The 24,275-nt window shown below is 40.3% G+C and overlaps 1 long non-coding RNA gene across 2 annotated transcripts; it reads left to right on the plus strand.

The window, feature by feature from the left end:
* The first annotated feature begins 30 nt into the window (after positions 1-30).
* On the plus strand, positions 31-11,215 carry LOC137222163 (uncharacterized). Of its 2 annotated transcripts, XR_010942364.1 has the most exons (4): positions 119-2,106; positions 3,448-3,713; positions 6,932-7,072; positions 8,138-11,215. It is a non-coding gene; the product is annotated as an uncharacterized lncRNA (long non-coding RNA). The 2 variants fall into 2 exon arrangements; XR_010942363.1 differs by lacking the exon at positions 3,448-3,713 and having other exon boundaries at positions 31-166; positions 8,138-11,212.
* Positions 11,216-24,275: the final 13,060 nt, after the last annotated feature.

Below are 24,275 nucleotides of genomic sequence, written 5' to 3' on the forward strand. Positions count from 1 at the left end.
CTCCGGGCAACGATGTTACATAGACGTTGCCAGGGACTTCCTCACCGCGACGAGGGAACCAGGCCTTTCCGAGAATGTGACCGCTGTACGGATGCCTGCGAGTCTTGGATGGCTTCCGTCCCTCGCCCGTTCTGCGCATGCGTCCGCTGGCGGGTTTTTGAGTTGGGTAGGCCCTGCCGGGGGTATGATGTCTCTGGTATTGTTTCTCCAAAGTCGGAGCTAGGTGTGCTGAGATCTTCCTGGGACTCGGGCCTAAAACTTGTGTGGCTTTTTCATGTTCCGAATGAGGCCTGAAAGGTGATATTTGAGGTCTTGAGACTTGAGACTTGAGAACTCTACCTGGCACCAGGGGCCACCAATTCAGGAGTTTAGAATTCTACCCGTTTTACCCAATGGAAGAGGAAACAGGATCGTCAGGGAAGGGGCAAGCCCAAGTCTCAGAGAACCAAGGAAGCAAATCTCATGAGAGCTGCATCGAGATTACTGTAGTCTTGTATCGAATTAGTCTCCACCCGCCCGTTCCCAGGTCCATTCCATCTTCCTGCAGAATGCTAAGAAAGCCAATTACAAACCCTGACAAAAGAATTCCAGGGTTTAATGGAAATTCGGAGCAGCCGCTGTCTGGTACAGCGAACTCCCAACGTGCATCACTTTATGATAGGCAAGAAAAAGAAGTTAATAATTGCCCACTAGATTGTTGTATGTGGCGGCAAAGAAAACTTAGGTTTTGAAAAGGAAGGGAAAGGGAGAAAATAATATTGGCCCCAAGTATGCACTAGGTCCTTGAATTACTTGTATTTTTCCTTCTACTTGACAGCAGTGTTACTGATCCATGTTTCCCTTTTGGCTGTCATGGAATGGAAGCAAAGAGCCAAGTTTTGTGTCTTAACAGTTTTTTAGTTAAGACACACAAACTATTTTACGTTTTCCTTCCCTCTTTTGGTAATTTTTATTGCGCTAGTAATGTATGAGTATCTGCTCATTTTTAAAAATGAAACGTATTTTCAGTAACAAGTATTCCCGCTATCCTTCAAAAAATGGGAAACGGAAAACCCAAAGTTAAAAGAATTTGTACAAAAGTCACACATTAGCAGTCTAGCCAAAGAGATGGCCAAAAGACAAGGGACTGGACTCCAGAATGAATTTTCTTTCAAACCAATCTTTTTTGCTTTGTTCACGTGCCAAATAGCTTCTTGGCGACTTTATATTCTTGCTGTTGTGGTTAGAGAAACTTGTTTTTGTTAACAGAACGGTGAACTAAAACATTTTTAAGCTTCACTAATTCTAAACAACAGGATACATAAGGAGATTCCTTTTAATCATGGAATAGCCATTGTACAAAGAGTCTGATGATAAGTCTGGTATTACTAGAGTGTAAATAATTTAATAATTACAAATTATCTAGCCAAGTGTTGAACAGTAGTATTTCTCAGAGAATAATGGTAGCAGAGACTTACCAGATGATTTTAAGTTATGCCCAAATCTCAGTTCCTCCAAGTCCATTTCTAGACTTGGTCCATTTACCAGATGATTTTAAGTTATCTTATGCCTATATTTCAGTTCCTCCAAGTCCATTTATATTTAACTAAACATTCATTAAATCAAAAATAATGTTAAGAAAACACTTGGAGTGGATTGAAAGATAACATTGAATAAAAGAACTGGACTCGTGGTAACTAAGAATGTATATAAAGTGGACCTAAAAAGGGGCTCACAGCCACTCACAACTTCCAATAAGAGAAAAATTAAACGTCTGCCTCCTGTTGCTCACTAGAGCCTTTTTCTAATGTGTGGAGGATGATATACTTGTGCTTCACTCATACTTCTCTGCAGCAACTAAAGGTGCCTGGGAATTCCTGCATAGGGTTTTGATAGGTTGTCACGTCTAAGTGATTAAAAGAAATGTGGAACAATTTCAAAAAATCAGATGGTACGGGCTTCCCTGGTGGCGCAGTGGTTGAGAGTCCGCCTGCCGATGGGGGGGACACGGGTTCGTGCCCCGGTCCGGGAAGATCCCACATGCCGCAGAGCGGCCGGGCCCGTGAGCCATGGCCGCTGAGCCTGCGCGTCCGGAGCCTGTGCTCCGCAACGGGAGAGACCACAACAGTAAGAGGCCCGCGTACCGCAAAAAAAAAAAAAAAAAAAAAAAAAATCAGATGGTAAACTGCTGATACCACTGTGCCCATGTTTGGATTGGAAGACAAAAGGACATTCCTGCACCCCAGACAGAAAGCTACTACCCCTCTGCATGTATCTTCATCTTCCCCTGACTTCTTTACTTCATTCCCTTTCTCAGGCCGTTTTCTTCCTGTCCTTCCAGTTGAAAAACAATCCTCTTTCTAATTTTTTTTTTATTTAGTGCACTACAGCACTTTGTTTCTCTCTTTTAATGTTTATACCCTTGTTTTTTTCCCTGACTGCAATTAACTAAAAATGTTTAGAATCTACCCCATAGAACAGACTCTGCAGGCCCTTAACTCACCCTGGCCAGTGAACTACTGCCTTTCTCTATTCATCTTGCTTTCCCAAACGACTACTTAAAACGTCAACTCTCTTCCAACCTCAGATCTTCCAGTTTACATCCTTGCTTTTGGCAGATGACATTGTCTCATATTTTGTTAAGAAAATAGAAAGTCTCAAAGAGGAATTGCCTGAACTTCAGACCTCCAAATCTACAAACTAAGTTATATCTGCACTTGTCCTCACTTCTTTTGCTTGTTTCAATGCGGCAATTTCCTTCTACCCGAAGTCAACCCTTATATTTGTGCTCTGGCTCCTTCCCTCTCAGGAAACTTTGTATAAATGCAGTATCCCTCTCTCTTGCTCTTGTATTTTTAACCTCTTTCTCTCTACAGGCTCATTTCCATCAATGATAAACATGCTACAGTATCTTGCCGTCATAACTACTATCCTTTCTTTCACAGTTGGGCATTTCAAAGCATTGTTTGCATTTGTCTAAACTTGACATAATCGGTAATTGTCTATTTCAGACAATTTGTTTAGTGACAATCTTTTACTATACTGTAAGCTTTGTGAGGAAACAGACCATGTCTGCTCTATTCACCACTGTATCCTCAGAGCATAGCATGATGTTGGCTAAAGCAGGTACTCAATACATATTTGCAAATGGATGAATAATGGATGAATAGAATGTAGAGAATAGAGAGATTATATAATAATACATATTATACATATAATAACATCGGTGATTTATAATGATTACAATTTGTAATTGACTCTGGATGTGCGGGAAATTTCTGAAATACACAGCAAATGTTAACAGTTCATGGCACCATAGGATGCACTCAGTAAGTATTTGTTAAATGAATGAAAGAAATTATCTCTCGATGGCATCATAGAGCAGGTGAGTTTCACCTTGTTTATATTTTTCTGTATTTGAATTTTTTACAATAATTTTGCATTCTTTTTCTCTTTTTTTAAAAATAGTACAAGGCGGCTTCCCTGGTGGTGCAGTGGTTAAGAATCCGCCTGCCAATGCAGGGGACACGGGTTCGAGCCCTGGTCCGGGAAGATCCCACATGCCGCAGAGCAACTAAGCCTATGTGCCACAACTCCTGAGCCTGCACTCTAGAGCCCGTGAGCCACAACTACTGAGCACACGTGCCACAACTACTGAAGCCCGCGCACCTAGAGCCTGTGCTCCGCAACAAGAGAAGCCACCACAATGAGAAGCCCATGCAGCACAACAAAGGGTAGCCCTCGCTCGCCGCAACTAGAGAAAGCCCGTGCACAGCAACAAAGACCCAACGCAGCCAAAAAATAATAATAACTTAAAAAAAATAGTACAAGACTTCCCTGGTGATCCAGTGGTTAAGACTCCTTGCTTCCATTGCAGAGGGCACAGGTTCAATCCCTGATCGGGGAACTAAAATCCCACATGCTCTGTGGCATGGCCAAAAACAACAACAACAAAAATAGTATAAACATATCCTTACCAGTATTAATTTTTAGGCCTATCCTTGAAAATCTTTTCTGTGCTTTAGATATATACACGTGTATACAGTTTATACATATTTTAAAATAATTATGTATACACAGGAGGTTGCAAAAAGAGATTATGTGTACACTCACTTTTTTCTAATGATCTCATGTCATTATAGTACAATATCAAAACCAGGATATTGACATTGGTACAATGTGTGTGCATATAATTGTATGCCATTTTATCACATGTAGATTCATATAGCTACCACTGCAATCAAGGTACAGACTTCTTCCATCACCACAAAGATACACCTTGTGCTCCCTCTTTATACTCAAGCCCACCCCCATTTCTCTCACCATTCCTAACCCTTTGTCACTAATCTGGTTTCCATCTCTATGATTTCGTCATTTCCAGATGTTATGTAAACGGAAATATATGGTATATGCCTTTTGAGATTGGCCTTTTTCACTCAGAATAAGGCCTGTGAGATTTATTCAAGCTATTGTGTGTATCAGTAGTCCATTTCCTCTTATGGCTGAGAAGGATTCCCTGGTATGGATTTATCACAGTTTGTCTAACCACCTATTGGACATTGTGGTTGTTTCCACTTTTTTTTTTTTTTTTTTTTTTTTTTTTGCGGTACGCGGGCCTCTCACTGCCGCGGCCTCTCCCGTTGCGGAGCACAGGCTCCAGACGTGCAGGCTCAGCGGCCATGGCTCACGGGCCCAGCCACTCCGTGGCATGTGGGATCCTCCCGGACCGGGGCACGAACCCATGTCCCCTGCATTGGCAGGTGGACTCGCAACCACCGCGCCACCAGGGAAGCCCTGTTTCCACTTTTTGGCTTTTACAAATAAAATAGACCATTTGTATGTAATGCAATTATTGATATTTTAAGGCTTCAGTCGGCCACTTTATTTTCTGGTTTTGGTTTTTCTATTTTCTTTTTCCTGTCTTTCTGTTGGTTACTCAAAGATGAGTTAAGAATTCCATTTTGATTTGTCTGTATTGTTTTAAAGTGTATCTCTTTGTATAAATTTTTAGTGATTGCTCTATTATATATACATAACTTAGCAGTCTACTGGTGGTAATATTTTACTAGTTCCAGTGACGTATAAACATCTTCACCGCTAATTAAGTTCCTTTCCTGTCTCTAGTTTATAATTGTCTTAAATATTTCCTCTACGTACATTGAGAACCGTATTGAACAACGTTATAATTTTTGCTTCAATCATCAGATACAACCTAGAAATTTCAAGAGGGAAAGTGTTGTATTTACCTATATTTTTATTTTTTCCATTGTTCTTTCTTCCTTATGTCCCAAGATTCCTTTTTGTTTAGAGAATTTCTTTTAGTCATTCTCTTAGGATAGGTTTGCTAGCAACAAATTCTTTCAGGCTTGCTTCATTTGAGAATGTCTTGACTTCTCCTTTATTACTAAAGCATATTCTCACTGCTTATAGAATCTGGATTGACAGTTCTTTTCTTTTGGCACTTGAAAACTGTGCGACTTCTTTCTGGCCTCCATAGTTTTAGAAGGGAAATCTGTCAATAAAATTGCTTTTTCCTGGGCTTCCCTGGTGGCGCAGTGGTTGAGAGTCCACCTGCTGATGCGGGGGACACAGGTTCGTGCCCCAGTCTGGGAAGATACCACATGCCACGGAGCGGCTAGGCTCGTGAGCCATGGCCGCTGAGCCTGCGCGTCCGGATCCTGTGCTCCGCAACGGGAGAGGCCACAACAGCGAGAGGCTCGCGTACCGCCAAAAAAAAAAAAAAAAAAAAAAAATTGTTTTTCCTGCTGTTTATAAGCTATTGTTTCTCCTGCTGTTTATAAGCTATTGTTTCTTTCTTGCTGCTTTCAAGAATTTTTGTCTTTGTCTTTAGCTTTCAGAAGTTTGACTATGCTGTGTCTTGGTGGAGATTTATTTAGGTTTATTCTATTTGAGATTCACTCAACATTTTTATTCTATATGTTTATGTCTTTTGCCAGTTTGGGAATTTTTAGACATTATTTCTTCACATACTTTTCGTGGTTGTGGTAGAAATCCAAGCTCCTCATTAGGCCTCCTTTGACACCCCATGTGGGCAGGAAAGGGCACCCCATTACTCTTGTACAGGGGTGAGGGTTCAGGTTCTCCACCAGCCTCCAGTGATACCACCCAAGTTGGGAGGTAGAGGGGTGCTTCATCACTACACCCCACATGACCTCCACTGGAAGATAGTAAAAGTTCTGGCTTCCCACTCAGTCTTCTCTGACACCATCCTGGAAGGGAGTTGGAGTACCTCATTATAGCCTGGCAAGGGTGAAAGGCTAGACTTCCCACTGGGCTACTGCTGACAGAGGTGGTGGAACCACCACTTTTTCTTGTGATATTTGGTTGGAGTATGGCAATGTGTCAGTGGTCTCCAAGAACACTCCTTTGTTCAATGATTCACCAGGAGGACTCACAGGACTCAATTTATTGTTGTATTCACAGTTGAGATTTACAGCAGAAGGTTACAAAGCAAAATCAGCAAAGGGAAAAGTTTCAAGGAATGAAGCCTAGAGGAAACAAAGCACAAGATTCTAAGAGTTCTCCCTAAGTGGAATGGCCCATGGTGTGCTCAGTTTTTCAATCAGTGAATTGTGACAACACATATGAAGGGTTTTCTCCTGGGAAGCTCTGTAGAGATTCTTTACCCAAGGTTTTTGGAGGTCTGGTCATGTAGGTACTCACTTGCTAATATCAATTTCACACTCCCAAAAGGAAAGCAGGTGAGCAGCATAAACCACGTGGTTTCCATGAACAATCTAGGCACAGTGAGACACTCTTCTCATTTAGGGAAGGTTTAATATTAGTGCAGAAAAATATCAGTGAAGTTCCCAGATGCCAGCCAAGGGCCAACCTCGCAAACAGGACTTTCTGGCGACAACAGGCTCAGGCCTCCCACGTTGACTCCTTTCTGCACAAGTGGTTATTAACTAAATGTTTTCTCCCTTGCTAGGCTGTGGCTTTCCTGGTTCTTTGTCTAGAGAGAACAGGCTTTTGTCTGAGCCCACTGACATTTCCAGGTTGTCAGTATCTCTAGCACCCCAACTATGAAGTAAAAAGAAAACTCAGAGAACTCACTGCCTTGTCTTTCCAGGTAACTAGAGAACTCACTCCCTTGTCTTTCCAGGTAACTAGACAATCTGCCTTCTCTCCACCTTTCAGTCTTCTTATATTTGTTTTATAGCATCCAGGGTTTTTAGCTGTACTTGGCAGAAGGAATGGGGAGAAATGCAACTACTCTGCCTCATCCCGGAACAGGAAGTCTCTGTATTACTTTTAAAATCAAGAAAAAAGGGATTTTTAAAATTTTCATTTTGAAAACAGAGTATATATATATATATATATATATATATATATATATATATATCTCCACACACATACATGTATAAACAAAACATATACACATATATATATATTAAAAATAGGCTTAATTTTTTAAATTGGATTTAGAACATAACATGGGATCTATCCTCTTAAAAAAAATTCTAGATATACAGTACACTATCCCTGCAGGCAGTTACACATGCAGAGTGTTAACTGTAAAACCTGTGCTTCTGGTTTATATCCAAAGTCATGTGCATAGGAGACAATATCTTCTTAATCATGTGAGAAATAATTACAAATTTCCCTACCCACACATTCTAGACTAATGAACTATTTCTGAGATGAAAAATTTAGTATGATATACTGCAACCTAATCAACATTCAATTTGAAATCGTAAACAAGAACATCAAATTGTTATTATGTTGCAGTATTGCACATTATGAGGGCAATTTCATTTATTTGTTTTTTATATCCACAGTGACTCATAAGTGGATAAATTAATGTCTCCCAACTTCAATAAATATTAATGAAATGTCTAGACTGTTAGAATCTAAACATTTACAATGTGACAAAGCAAGTTTTGATCACCAATAAGCTATCTGTAATGAATAGTTTACCATTGTTTTATTCATTATACTTCTAATTGTCAGGAAACATTTCTTTAGCAATGTGTTAATGTCCAAAAAGCATTAGATGGGGTTCTAGAGGCAGGCTTGCCTAAAATTATCCTGACTTTGAGGTAATCAATTTCCCCTGACCTCAATACCTGTTTATAAAAATGAGCTAATCGAATAACCAAAAGATGCTTTTAAATTATATATTTTAAATCTCTAGGGCTTCCCTGGTGGCACAGTGGTTAAGAATCTGCCTGCCAATGCAGGGGATACGGGTTCAAGCCCTGGTCCAGGAAGATCCCTCATGCCACGGAGCAACTAAGCCTGTGCACCACAACTACTGAGCCTGCATGTAGAGCCCGCAAGCCACAACTACTGAACCCATGTGCCACAACTACTGAAGCCCGCGTGCCTAGAGCCCATGCTCTGCAACAAGAGAAGCCACCGCAATGAGAAGCCTGTGCACCACAGCGAAGAGTAGCCCCCGCTCACTCCAACTAGAGAAAGCCCGCGTGCAGCAGCGAAAACCCAATGCAGCCAAATATAAATAAATAAGTATATTTATTTTAAAAATATATATCTAGGGGACTTCCCTGGCAGTCCAGTGGTTAAGACTTTGCCTTCCAATGTAGGGGGTGCAGGTTTGATCCCTGGTCGGGGAGCTAAGATCCCACATCCCTCAAGGCCGAAAGAACAGAAAACAGAAGCAATATTGTAACAAATTCAATAAAGACTTTAAAAAATACTGGTCCACATCAAAAAAAATCATTAAGGGCTTCCCTGGTGGCGCAGTGGTTGAGAGTCCGCCTGCCGATGCAGGGGACACGGGTTCGTGCCCCGGTCCAGGAGGATCCCACATACCGCGGAGCGGCTGGGCCCGTGAGCCATGGCCGCTGAGCCTGCGCGTCCAGAGCCTGTGTTCCGAAACGGGAGAGGCCACAACAGTGAGAGGCCCGCGTACCACAAAAAAAAAAAAAAAAAAAAACTCTAGGTTTTAATTCAATAGTTCTCAAACAACAGCTTATGGACCTATTTGTGTCATGGTTTCCATCAACCTTTCACTTTCAAAATTAGAAATATAAAGATCACGTAGTGCATTTTCATAAAGCCAAATGGAAAAATCATGTTCTTTTTCATTGATAGCTTTTATTACTTCTCTCAGGTCTGTGTTTATCCTTCCTGGAATTTCCAGAGCTTCATTATTCGTAGTGAAATAAATTTCATAGAGAATTTACATTTAGTATTTAAAATTTCATTGATAACATCAAAGTGATACATTTTTTTCTTGATGCTGTATAAGTATTACCTCAAGTGATTTGTTTTGAAATATTATTTATGGTGTTAACTAACAGAAACTTAATCAGGCTAGCTTGTGTTAAAAAAGTGGGGACTGGGGTGGGGAAGAAGGGAAGTATTACAAGGGCACAGTACCTGACAGAGGGTATTAATTAAATGTTGCTGAACCAGGTACCAAGACAAGTTTAAGATCTTTCACAATAAATCCACAGACCTTATCATTAGAGTACTGCTATTAATATGACTCTGACTCCCAGTCTCTGTATCACTCAACTTCAAATCCCCAAATCCTGGGATCAGATCTTGTGGTGGCGTAACTTAGGTGACATGTCTGTCTCTGCACCAGTCAACTTCTTCAATGGCATCAGGTTCTGCCTAAGCCTGCCTTGGCTACTGGGGAGGGTTCTCAGGGAAGAAGGCCTCCCTGTAGGTCAAACAGCCACTCCTGAAGTATCTTCTATACTGATAGTTAAGGGTGTTAATTCTCTTCCTGACAGGTCTCAATATTATTCTTTTTCTCTTCTTAACATTCTAGTTAATTCAATATTTATTCATCCACTCTATTCTTTAGTAATAGTCACATTTTATCTGTAAGCAAATCATTCATTTTCATCCTCTCCATCCATATCTCAGCTCTTTGGATTTACACTAATTTTATTTTATTTTGTTTGAACGAATATTTATTTTACGTTTTCTTAACACCATAAACTTCACCATTTTAAACTGTACAATTCAGTGAATTTTAGTATATTCACAACCGTCATCACTATCTAACCTCGAAAATTTCCATTACCCTGCAAAGTGATCCAATATTTGTTCGGTGTTCCATTTCCCTCTTCCTCTAGCCCTTGGCAACCACTAATTTGCTTTCTGTCTCAACCGGTTTGCCTACAATGGACATTTAATATAAATGGAATCATACAGTGTGTGGATTTGCGTCTGGCTTCTTTCACTTAACATAGTGTTGTGGGGTTTTTTTTAATTTTATTTATTTATTTATTTTTGGCTGTGTTGGGTCTTCGCTGCTGCGCATTGACTTTTTCTAGTTGCGGCAATCGGGGACTACCGTTCGTTGCCGTGCACGGGCTTCTCATTGCGGTGGCTTCCCTTGTTGCAGAGCACGGGATCTAGGCGTGTGAGCTTCAGTAGTTGTGGCTCACGGGCTCTAGAGCGCAGGCTCAGTAGTTGTGGCGCACGGGCTTAGTTGCTCTGCGACATGTTAACCACCAGGGAAGCCCATCATAGTGTTTTAAAGGTTCATCCATATTCTCATCTGTATTAGTATTTTGTTCCTTTTTATGGTTCTATTGTGTGACTATGCCACATTTTGTTTATTCATTCATCAGTTGATGGATATTTGTGTTGTTTCCACTTTTTGACCATTATAGATAATGCTGCTATAGACATTTGTGTACAAGTTGTGTGGACATACATTTTCAATTCATTTGGGTAGGTGCCTAGAAGTGGAATTTCTGGGTCATATGGTAATTCTATTGTTTAACTTTTTGAGGACCTGCCAAACTGGATTTACACAAATTTTAAATTCTACCACCTGCAAGTGTATTTTATGCTATCATTGCTACTAACATATGAAGAAATATTAAATAGTTCCAAATTAGTTCATGGTTCTCAAATATTTTTAAAAAATTAACACAAATCTCTCCATTATTTTCTTCTTAGAATTGCCCCCTCAGAATTTGATTACATTTGAATAACTCTGATTTTGACATGAGTCACAGTTACTATTCCCTTTTTGGTATAGTGAATCTAAGTATAACTTCTTTCTTCATTACTTTCCCATAATAATATTGCTAATTAACAATGACAATGGTAACAGCTATTGTTTGTTCATGTAAGCACCTTAGTTGTATTACTTCACTTAATTCTCATAACAAACTAAAGAGCAAACTGTATATTCTGCATTTTACTCATTGTTTGAGAAAATCACGGGCAGCTGTCTGTTTAAAAGCACAATTTGTTACTTGATGTTCTACTTTTAACCTTGGTTTAATTCAGTTTCTGATCCCTCAACAAGGCTGGAGAATGCAAACTTAGGACTCCAATAAACAGTCACAGACATATCATTAGCACTGCTTTTTAGTCGTATTGATTATTATTTCTAATCAATGGTCAGCACATCTGATATCTGGTACTATTCTCTCCAGATGTCTTCTGTATCAACTGATTTGGACATGGTGCTTTTATGATCATGAGAAATGGAACTTCAGACATTACTTAATTAGGTGCCTCTTTGCTTTCGGTTTTTGTTTGTTTGTTTCAATAAGCTGCTCCAGTGATCCTTCCATTTCTGAGTTATATCCCACTTCCAATTGTGTTTTCTGAACTGCTCACCCTTTGATCATTCTGCTGTTTCCCTTATTATTAAGTTACTAACCGCTGACACCTGCGCATATCAGCATGTCTAAGAAATGCCTCTAACAGGTTAAGTATTATCATTACACCCATTGTGCAGATAAGGAAACCGAGACATAGTGAAGTGCTTAAGTCATACCAAGGAGTTAGTGGAAGATTTGCACCCAGATAGTTTGACTGCACAGCAAAATTATCCAATAGAAACATAATTTGAACCACATATGTATAATTTTTAATTTTCCAGTAGTCACATAAAACAAGTAAAGACAGGAAATATCCATTTTAATACAATTTTTATTCAACCCAATATATCCAAAATATTATAATTTCAACATGTAATTAATATAAAAAATTAATGAGATATTTCATCTGCTTTTCTTCATACTAAGTCTTTGAAATCCATTGTGTCTTTTCATTTCTCCAAAGAAGACATACAGATGGCCAACAAATGCATGAAAAGATATTCAACATCACTAATCATTAGAGAAATGCAAATCAAAACCACAATGAGGTATCACCTCACACAGGTAAGAATGGCCATCATCAAAAAGTCTACAAATGATAAATGCTGGAGAGGGTGAGGAGAAAAGGGAGCCCTCCTGCACTGTTGGTGGGAATGTAAATTGATACAGCCACTGTGGAGAACAGTATGGAGGTTCCTTAAAAAACTAAAAATAGAACTACCATATAACCCAGCAATCCCACTACTGGACATATACCCTGAGAAAGCCATAATTGAAAAAGATACATGTACCGCAATATTCATCGCAACATTATTTACAATAGCCAGGACATGGAAGCAAACTAAACGTCCATCAACAGATGATTGGATAAAGAAGATGTGGCACATATATACAATGGAATATTACTCTGCCATATAAAGGAATGAAATTGAGTTATTTGTAGTGAGGTGGATGGACCTAGAATCTGTCATACAGAATGAAGTAAGTCAGAAAGAGAAAAACAAACACTATATACTAACGCATATATATGGAATTTTTAAAAATGGTACTGATGAACCTAGAGGCAGGGCAGGAATAAAGACACAGACATAGAGAACAGACTTGAGGACACCGGGTGGGGGAAGGGGAAGCTGGGATGAAGTGAGAGAGTAGCATTGACATATATATACTACCAAATGTAAAATGGATGGCTAGTGGGAAGCTGCTGCATAGCACAGGGAGGTCAGCTCAGTGCTTTGTGACCACCTAGAGGGGTGGGAGGGACGCTCAAGAGGGAGGGGTTATGGGGATATATGTATACATATAGTTGATTCACTTTGTTGTATAGCAGAAACTAACACAACATTGTAAAGCATTTATACTCCAGTAAAGATGTGGAAAAAAAAAGAACTCCATTGTATCTTTTCTACTCAGAGCACATCTCAGTTCATACTAGCCATATTTCAAGTGCTCAGTAACCACAAGTGGCTGGTGGCTACTGTACTGGGTAACGTAGCTTTAGAGTATGCCTTTTCAACCCTTTATTCTGCCTCTCCCAGTACTTCTCTGTACTATTATATCTTCGTTATGATTTTGTAAAAGTTTCTTTGCCTTTCCCCATATTTTATTGTATTGGAATTGAAATAATCCATAACTTGGGCATGGAAATTTTTACAATCACACCACTCAAAAGGAAAAATTTAAACACCCCTTCCAAATACTTAGAATGCTATTATTGCATTCATAATTCATTTGTGGGGGAAAATGAAGTTGTTGGTATTCTTTAGTCTTTAAAACATCATAAAAAATAACTATAATTAGTATCTGTGGGTTCAAACTGGAATTTAACTCACTCAACATTTGTTGTGCACCTGCAGTATCACAAACTACCAGCTGGCAGAAGGAAGAAAAAATGCCCTGAAGGAGGGCAAGTATATGGGAGAGATGAGATCTGAGTGTAAACACATCTGTTACCTGCTTTTCCCGTCTCCTCCCTAGGGAAATTGCAGTCTTAATTGTCAGTGTGCACTGTAAGTCTTTTTTTTTTCTTTTTATGTTTTACATCTAATTTCTCATATAACAATAGTGTTATATACTGAATTTACTTATACTACCAAGACAATCTTGGCATTTTGTAAATACTTTCTTTTTTAAAAAATTTTCTAGGGCTTCCCTGGTGGTACAGTGGTTGAGACCCCACCTGCTGATGCAGGGGACACAGGTTCTTGCCCCGGTCCGGGAAGATCCCACATGCCGCGGAGCGGCTGGGCCCGTGAGCCGTGGCCACTGGGCCTGCGCGTCCGGAGCCTGTGCTCCGCAACGGGAGAGGCCACAGCGGTGAGAGGCCCGCGTACCGCAAAAAAAAAAAAAAAAATTTTTTTCTAATTTTATTTTATTTTATTTTTATACAGCAGGTTCTTATTAGTCATGAACTTTACACACATCAGTGTATACATGTCAATCCCAATTGTCCAATTCATCACACCACCACCCCCAACCCCCCGTGGCTTTCCCGCCTTGGTGTCCATACGTTTGTTCTCTACACCTGTGTCTCAATTTCTGCCCTGCAAACCGGTTCATCTGTACCATTTTTATAGGTTCCACATATATGCATTAATATACGATATTTGTTTTTCTCTTTCTGACTTACTTCACTCTGTATGACAATCTCTAGATCCACAAATGTCTCAACAAATGACCCAATTTCATTCCTTTTTATGGCTGAGTAATATTCCTTTGTATGTATGTACCACATCTTCTTTATCAATTCGTCTGTTGATGGGCATTTAGGTTGCTTCCATGACCTGGCCATTGTAAATAGTGCTGCAATGAACATTGGGGTGCATGTGTCTTTTTGAATTATGGTTTTCTCAGGGTATATGCCCTGTAGTGGGATTGCTGTATCATATGGTAATTCTATTTTTAGTTTTATAAGGGACCTCCATACTGTTATCCATAGTGGCTGTATCAATTTACTTTCCCACCAACAGTGCAAAAGGGTTCCCTTTTCTGCACACCCTTTCCAGCATTTATTGTTTGTAGAATTTTGATGACGGCCATTCTGACCAGTGTGAGGTGATACCTCACTGTAGTTTTGATTTGTATTTCTCTAATGTTTAGTGATGTTGAACATCCTTTCATGTGTTTCTTAGCAATCTGTATATCTGCTTTGGAGAAATGTCTATTTAGGTCTTCTGCCCATTTTTGGATTGGGTTGTTTGTTTTTTTGATATTGAGCTGCATGAGCTGCTTGTATATTTTGGAGATTAATCCTTTGTCAGTTGCTTCATTTGTAAATATTTTCTCCCATTCTGAGAGTTGTCTTTTCGTCTTGCTTATGGTTTCCTTTGTTGTGCAAAAGCTTTGAAGTTTCATTAGGTCCCATTTGTTTATTTTTGTTTTTATTTCCATTACTCTAGGAGGTGGATCAAAAAGGATCTTGCTGTGATTTATGTCAAAGGGTATTCTTCCTATGTTTTCCTCTAACCGTTTTATAGTATCTGGTCTTACATTTAGGTCTCTAATCCATTTTGAATTTATTTTTGTATATGGTATTAGGGTGTCTTCTAATTTCATTCTTTTACGTGTAGCTGTCCAGTTTTCCCAGTACCACTTATTGAAGAGACTGTTTTTCTCCATTTTATATCCTTGCCTCCTTTGTCATAGATTAGTTAACCATAGATGCATGGGTTTATCTCTGGGCTTTCTATCTTGTTCCATTGATCTATGTTTCTGTTTTTGTGCCAGTACCATATTGTCTTGATTACTGCAGCTTTGTAGTATATTCTGAAGTCAGGGAGTTTGATTCCTCCAGCTCGGTTTTTTTCCCTCAAGACTGCTTTGGCTATTCGGGATCTTTTGTGTCTCCATACAAATATTAAGATTTTTGTTCTAGTTCTGTAAAAAATGCCATTGGTAATTTGATGGTGATTGCATTGAATCTGTAGATTGCTTTGGATAGTAGAGTCATTTTCACAATATTGATTCTTCCAATCCAAGAACATGGTATATCTACCCACCTGTTGGTATCATCTTTAATTTCTTACACCAGTGTCTTATAGTTTTCTGCATACAGGTCTTTTGTCTCCCTAGGTAGGTTTATTCCAAGATATTTTATACTTTTTGTTGCAATGGTAAATGGGAACGTTTCCTTCATTTCTCTTTCAAATATTTCATCATTAGTGTATAGGAATGCAAGAGATTTCTGTGCATTAATTTTGTATCCTGCAACTTTACCAAATTCATCGATTAGCTCTAGTAGTTTTCTGCTGGCATCTTTAGGATTCTCTATGTATAGTATCATGTCATCTGTAAACAGAGACAGTTTTACTTCTTTTCTAATTTGTATTCCTTTTATTCCTTTTCCTTCTCTGATTGCCATGACTAGGACTTCCATAACTATCTTGAATAATAGTGGTGAGAGTGGACATTCTTGTCTTATTCCTGATCTTAGAGGAAATGCTTTCAATTTTTCACCATTGAGAATGATGTTTGCTGTGGGTTTGTCGTATATGGCCTTTATTATGTTGAGGTAGGTTCCCTCTATTCCCACTTTTTGGAGAGTTTTTGTCATAAATGGGTGTTGAATTTTGTCAAAAGCTTTTTCTGCATCTATTGAGATGATCATATGGTGGTTTTTTTTATGTTTGTTTTGTTTTTGCGGCACGCAGGCCTCTCACTGCTGTGGTCTCTCCCACCGTGGAGCACAGGCTCCGGACGCGCAGGTTCAGTGGCCATGGCTCACGGGCCCAGCCGCTCCGCAGCATGTGGGATCATCCCGGACCGGGGCACAAACCCATGTCCCCTGCATCAGCAGGCGGACTCTCAACCACTGTGCCACCAGGGAAGCCCTATCATATGGTTTTTATTCTTCAGTATGTTAATATGGTGTATCACATTGATTGATTTGCACATACTGAAGAATCCTTGCATTCCTGGGATAAATCCCACTTCATCATGGTGCGTGATTCTTTTAATGTGTTGTTGGATTCTGTTTGCTAGTATTTTGAAGATTTTTGCATCTATATTCATCAGTGATATTGGTCTGTAATTTTCTTTTTTGTAGTATCTTTGTCTGGTTTTGGTATCAGTGTGATGGGGGCCTCATAGAATGAGCTTGGGAGTGTTCCTTCCTCTGTAATTTTTTGGAAGAGTTTGAGAAGGATGGGTGTTAGCTCTTCTCTAAATGTTTGATAGAATTCACCTGTGAAGACATCTGGTCCTAGACTTTTGTTTGTTGGAAGTTTTTCTTTTTTTTTTTTTTTTTGCGGTATGTGGGCCTCTCACTGTTGTGGCCTCTCCCGTTGCGGAGCACAGGCTCCAGATGCACAGGCTCAATGGCCATGTCTCACAGGCCCAGCCGCTCTGCGGCATGTAGGATCTTCCCAGACCGGGGCACGAACCTGTGTCCCCTGCATTGGCAGGCGGACTCTCAACCACTGAGCCACCAGGGAAGCCCTGTTGGAAGCTTTTTAATCACAGTTTCAATTTCATTACTTGTGATTGGTCTGTTCCCATTTTCTATTTCTTCCTGGTTGAGTCTTGGAAGGTTCTACCTTTCTAAGAATGTGTCCATTTCTTCCAGGTTGTCCATTTTATTGGCATAGAGTTGCTTGTAGTAGTCTCTTAGGATGCTTTGTATTTCTTTGGCGTCTGTTGTAACTTCTCCTTTTTCATTTCTAATTTTATTGATTTGAGTCCTCTCCCTCTTTCCCTTGATGAGTCTGGCTAATGGTTTATCAATTTTGTTTATCTTCTCAAAGAACCAGATTTTAGTTTTATTGATCTTTGCTATTGTTTTCTTTGTTGCTATTTCCTTTATTTTTGCTCTGGTCTTTATGATTTCTTTCCTTCTGCTAACTTTGGGTTTTGTTTGTTCTTCTTTCTCTAGTTCCTTTAGGTGTAAGGTTAGATTGTTTATTTGAGGTTTTTCTTGTTTCTTGAGGTAGGCTTGTATAGCTATAAACTTCCCTCTTAGAACTGCTTTTGCTGCATCCCATAGGTTTTTGGATTGTCGTGTTTTCATTGTAATTTGTCTCTAGGTAGTCTTTAATTTCCTCTGATTTCTTCAGTGATCTCTTGGTTATTTAGTAACGTATTGTTTAGCCTCCATGTGTTTGTGTTGTTTACGTTGTTTTCCCTGTAATTCATTTCTAATCTCATAATATTGTGGTCAGAAAAGATGTTTGATATGATTTCAATTTTCTTAAATTTACTGTGGCTTGATTTGTGACCCTAGATGTGATCTATCCTGGAGAATGTTCCATGCGCACTTGAGAAGAAAGTGTAATCTGCTGTTTTTGGATGGAATGTCCTATAAATATCAATTAAATCTATCTGGTCTATTGTGTCATTTAAAGCTTCTGTTTCCTTATTTGTTTTGATTTTGGATGATCTTTACATTGGTGTAAGTGAGGTGTTAAAGTCCCCCACTATTATTGTGTTACTGTCGATTTCCTCTTTTATAGCTGTTAGCAGTTGCCTTATGTATTGAGGTGCTCTTATGTTGGGTGCATATATATTTATAATTGTAATATCTTCTTCTTGGATTGATCCCTTGATCATTATGTAGTGTCCTTCCTTGTCTCTTGTAACATTCTTTATTTTAAATTCTATTTTACCTGATATGAGTATTGCTATTCCAGCTTTCTTTTGATTTCCATTTGCATGCAATATCTTTTTCCATCCCCTCACTTTCAGTCCGTATGTGTCCCTAGGTCTGAAGTGGGTCTCTTGTAGACAACATATATATGGGTCTTGTTTTTGTATCCATTCAGCAATCCTGTGTCTTTTGGTTGGAGCATTTAATCCTTTCACGTTTAAGGTAATTATCGATATGTATGTTCCTGTGACCATTTTCTATTTTTTCTTTTTTTTTTTTTTAAGCGGTACGCAGGCCTCTCACTGTTGTGGCCTCTCCCGTTGCGGAACACATGCTCCAGACGCTCAGGCTCAGCGGTCATTGCTCACGGGCCCAGCCGCTCCGTGGCGTGTGAGTTCTTCCCGGACTGGGGCACAAAACCGTGTCCGCTGCATCGGCAGGCAGACTCTCAACCACTGCGCCACCAGGGAAGACCCCTATGACCATTTTCTTAATTGTTTTGGGTTTGTTTTTATAAGTCCTTTTCTTCTCTTGTGATTCCCCCTTAGAGAAGTTCCTTTATCATTTGTTGTAGAGGTGGTTTGGTGGTGCTGAATTCTCTTAGTTTTTGCTTGTCTGTAAAGCTTTTGATTTCTCTGTCAAATCTGAATGAGATCCTTGCCAGGTAGAGTAATCTTGGTTGTAGGTTCTTACCTTTCATCACTTTAAGTATATCATGCCACTCCCTTCTGGCTTGTAGAGTTTCTGTTGAGAAATCAGCCGTTAACCTAATGGGAGTTCCCTTGCTTGTATGTTGTCATTTTTCCCTTGTTGCTTTCAATAATTTTTCTTTGTCTTTAATTTTTGCCAATTTCATTACTAAGTGTCTCAGCATGTTTCTCCTTGGGTTTTTCCTGTTTGGGACTCGCTGAGCTTCCTTGACTTGGGTGGCTATTTCCTTTCCCATGTTAGGGAAGTTTTCAACTATATTCTCTTCAAATATTTTCTCAGGTCCTTTCTCTCTCTCTTCTCCTTCTGGGACCCCTATAATGTGAATGTTGTTGTGTTTAATGTTGTCCCAGTGGTATCTTAGGCTGTCTCCTTTACTTTTCATTCTTTTTTCTTTACTCTGTTCTGCAGCAGTGAATTCCACCATTCTGTCTTCCAGGTCACTTATCCGTTCTTCTGTCTCAGTTATTCTGCTATTGATTCCTTTTAGTGTATTTTTCATTTCAGTTATTGTATTGTTCATCTCTGTTTGTTTTTAATTCTTCTAGGTCTTTGTTAAACATTTCTTGCAACTTCTCGATCTTTGCCTCCATTCTTTTTTTGTTTGTTTGTTTGTTTAATTTATTTATTTATTTTTGGCTGTGTTGGGTCTTCGTTTCTGTGCACAGGCTGTCTCTAGTTGTGGCGAGCAGGGGCCACTCTTCATCGCAGTGCACGGGCGTCTCACTGTAGCAGCCTCTCCCGTTGCTAAGCACAGGCTCCAGACGTGCAGGCTCAGTAGTTGTGGCTCTCAGGCCTAGCTGCTCCGCAGCATGTGGGATCTTCCCAGACCAGGGCTCGAACCCATGTCCCCTGCATTGGCAGGCGGATTCTCAACCACTGCGCCACCAGGGAAGCCCCTGCCTCCATTCTTTTTCCGAGGTCCTGGATCATCTTCACTATCATTATTCTAATTTCTTTTTCTGGAAGGTGCCTATCTCCACTTCATTTAGTTGTTTTTCTGGGGTTTTATCTTGTTCCTTCATCTGGTACATAGCCCTCTGCCTTTTCATCTTGTCTATCTTTCTGTGAATGTGGTTTCTGTTCCACAGGATGCAGGATTGAAGTTCTTCTTGCTTCTGCTGTCTCTGTAAGTCTCTAAAGTACATTATAGGCAGACTTTTTCCCTTTATTTTAAAGATATATTTTGTCTTTAATTGGTATAAGGTTGTAATGGTAAAAGAAAACCCAGGAGATTCCAGCGCAGAGGATCGGGCCGACCGGAACTTGCCAGCCGAGAGGCTTGTCTGCTCGCCCGCCGGGGCGGGCGGGACTGGGAGCTGAGGCTCCGGCTTTTGTCGGAGCGCCGGGAGAGGACTGAGGTTGGCGGCGTGAACACAGCCTGCAGGGCGTTAGTGCACCGCGGCTGGCCGGGAGAGAGTCAGGGGAGAAGTCTGGAACTGCCGAAGAGGCAAGAGACTTTTACGTCCCTCTTTGTTTCCTGGTGCACGAGGAGAGGGGATTAAGAACGCTGCTTGAGAGAGCTCCAGGGACGGGCGTGGGCCGCGGCTAGGGGTGCGGAGCCCAGAGACGGACGTGGCTAGGGCCGCCCAGAGCGGCTAGGGCCGCTGCTGCCGCCACCGGGAGGCCTGTGTGCGAACACAGGTCACTGGCCACGCGCCCTTCCGGGGAGCCTGTGCAGCCCGCCACTGCCGGGGTCCCGGGATCCAGGGACAACTCCCCCGGGAGAACGCACAGGCGCGCCTCAGGCTGCAACGTCTCGCCGGCCTCTGCCGCCGCAGGCCCGCCCCACACTCCGTGCCCCTCCCTACCCCCGGGCCTGAGTGAGCCAGAGCCTCCGAATCAGCGGCTCCTTTAACCCCGTCCTGTCTGAGCAAAGAACAGACGCCCTCCGGCGACCTACACGCACAGGCGGGGCTAAATCCAAAGCTGAGCCCCTGGGAGCTGTGAGAACAAAGAAGAGAAAGGGAAATCTCTCCCAGCAGCCTCAGAAGCAGCGGATTAAAGCTCCACAATCAACTTGATATACCCTGCATCTGTGGAATACCTGAATAGACAACCAATCATCCCAAATTAAGGAGCCCTGTGGATGAAAGGCTCTTGGGGCTGCAGCCAGGAGTCAGTGCTGTGCCTCTGAGGTGGGAGAGCCAACTTCAGGACACTGATCCACAAGAGACCTCCCAGCTGCACATAATATCAAACAGCAAAAATTTCCGAGAGATCTCCATCTCAACGCCAGCACCCAGCTTCACTCAACGACCAGCAAGCTACAGTGCTGGACATCCTATGCCAAAAAACTAGCAAGACAGGAACACAACCCCACCCATTAGCAGAGAGGCGGCCCAAAATCATAATAAGTCTACAGACACCCCAAAACACACCACCAGACGTGGACCTGCCCACCAGAAAGACAAGATCTAGCCTCATCCACCAGAACACAGGCACTAGTACCCTCCACCAGGAAGCCTACACAACCCACTGAACCAACCTTAGCCACTGGGGACAGACACAAAAAACAACAGGAACTACGAACCTTCAGCCTGCAAAAAAGGAGACCCCAAACACAGTAAGATAAGCAAAATGAAAAGACAGAAAAACACACCGCAGATGAAGGAGCAAGATAAAAACCCATCAGACCTAACAAATGAAGAGGAAATAGGCAGTCTACCTGAAAAAGAATTCAGAATAATGATAGTAAGGTTGATCCGAAATCTTGGAGATAGAATGGACAATAGAATGGACAAAATGCAAGAATCAGTTAACAAGGACCTAGAAGAACTAAAGATGAAACAAGCAACGATGAACAACACAATAAATGAAATTAAAAGTACTCTAGATGGGATCAATAGCAGAATAACTGAGGCAGAAGAACGGATAAGTGACCTGGAAGATAAAATAGTGGAAATAACTACTGCAGAGCAGAATAAAGAAAAAAGAATGAAAAGAACTGAGGACAGTCTCAGAGACCTCTGGGACAACATTAAACGTACCAACATTCGAATTATAGGGGTTCCAGAAGAAGAAGAGAAAAAGAAAGGGACTGAGAAAATATTTGAAGAGATTATAGTTGAAAACTTCCCTAATATGGGAAAGGAAATAGTTAATCAAGTCCAGGAAGCACAGAGAGTCCCATACAGGATAAATCCAAGGAGAAATATGCCAAGACACATATTAATCAAACTGTCAAAAATTAAATACAAAGAAAACATATTAAAAGCAGCAAGGGAAAAACAACAAATAACACACAAGGGAATCCCCATAAGGTTAACAGCTGATCTTTCAGCAGAAACTCTGCAAGCCAGAAGGGAGTGGCAGGACATATTGAAAGTGTTGAAGGAGAAAAACCTGCAACCAAGATTACTCTACCCAGCAAGGATCTCATTCAGATTTGATGGAGAAATTAAAACCTTTAGAGACAAGCAAAAGCTGAGAGAGTTCAGCACCACCAAACCAGCTCTACAACAACTGCTACAGGAACTTCTCTAGGCAAGAAACACAGGAGAAGGAAAAGACCTACAATAACAAACCCAAAACAATTAAGAAAATGGGAATGGGAACACACATATCGATAATTACCTTAAATGTAAATGGACTAAATGCTCCCACCAAAAGAAACAGATTGGCTGAATGGATACAAAAACAAGACCCATATATTTGCTGTCTACAAGAGACCCACTTCAGACCTAGAGACACATACAGACTGAAAGTAAGGGGATGGAAAAAGGTATTTCATGCAAATGGAAACCAAAAGAAAGCTGGAGTAGCAATTCTCATATCAGACAAAATAGACTTTAAAATAAAGACTATTAGAAGAGACAAAGAAGGACACTACATAATGATCAAGGGATCGATCCAAGAGGAAGATATAACAATTGTAAATATTTATGCACCCAACATAGGTGCACCTCAATACATAAGGCAAATACTGACAATCATAAAAGGGGAAATCGACAGTAACACATTCATAGTAGGGGACTTTAACACCCCACTTTCACCAATGGACAGATCATCCAAAATGAAAATAAATAAGGAAACACAAGCTTTAAATGATACATTAAATGAGATGGAGTTACTTGATATTTATAGGACATTCCATCCAAAAACAACAGAATACACATTTTTCTCAAGTGCTCATGGAACATTCTCCAGGATAGATCATATCTTGGGTCACAAATCAAGCCTTGGTAAATTTAAGAAAATTGAAATTGTATCAAGTATCTTTTCCGACCACAACGCTATGAGACTCGATATCAATCACAGGAGAAGATCTGTAAAAAATACAAACACATGGAGGCTAAACAATACACTACTTAATAACGAAGTGATCACTGAAGAAATCAAAGGGGAAATCAAAAAATACCTAGAAACAAATGACAATGGAGACACGACGACTCAAAATCTATGGGATGCAGCAAAAGCAGTTCTAAGAGGGAAGTTTATAGCAATACAATCTTACCTTAAGAAACAGGAAACATCTCGAATAAACAACCTAACCTTGCACCTAAAGCAATTAGAGAAAGAAGAACAAAAAAACCCCAAAGTTAGCAGGAGGAAAGAAATCATAAAAATCAGATCAGAAATAAATGAAAAAGAAATGAAGGAAATGATAGCAAAGATCAATAAAACTAAAAGCTGGTTTTTTGAAAGGATAAACAAAATTGATAAACCATTAGCCAGACTCATCAAGAAAAAAAGGGAGAAGACTCAAATCAATAGAATTAGAAATGAAAAAGGAGAAGTAACGACTGACACTGCAGAAATACAGAAGATCATGAGAGATTACTACAAGCAACTCTATGCCAATAAAATGGACAACCTGGAAGAAATGGACAAATTCTTAGAAAGGCACAACCTGCCAAGACTGAATCAGGAAGAAATAGAAAATATGAACAGACCAATCACAAGCACTGAAATTGAAACTGTGATTAAAAATCTTCCAACAAGCAAAAGCCCAGGACCAGATGGCTTCACAGGCGAATTCTATCAAACATTTAGAGAAGAGCTATCACCTATCCTTCTCAGACTCTTCCAAAATATAGCAGAGGGAGGAACACTCCCCAACTCATTCTACGAGGCCACCATCACCCTGATACCAAAACCAGACAAGGACGTTACAAAGAAAGAAAACTACAGGCCAATATCACTGATGAACATAGATGCAAAGATCCTCAACAAAATACTAGCAAACAGAATCCAACAGCACATTAAACGGATCATACACCATGATCAAGTGGGGTTTATTCCAGGAATGCAAGGATTCTTCAATATACGCAAATCAATCAACGTGATACACCATATTAACAAATTGAAGGAGAAAAACCATATGATCATCTCAATAGATGCAGAGAAAGCTTTTGACAAAATTCAACACCCATTTATGATAAAAACCCTGCAGAAAGTAGGCATAGAGGGAACCTTCCTCAACATAATAAAGGCCA

This window comes from Pseudorca crassidens, chromosome 3 (genome assembly GCF_039906515.1).
Source record: "Pseudorca crassidens isolate mPseCra1 chromosome 3, mPseCra1.hap1, whole genome shotgun sequence".
In the NCBI taxonomy this organism is placed as follows: Eukaryota; Metazoa; Chordata; class Mammalia; order Artiodactyla; family Delphinidae; genus Pseudorca; species Pseudorca crassidens.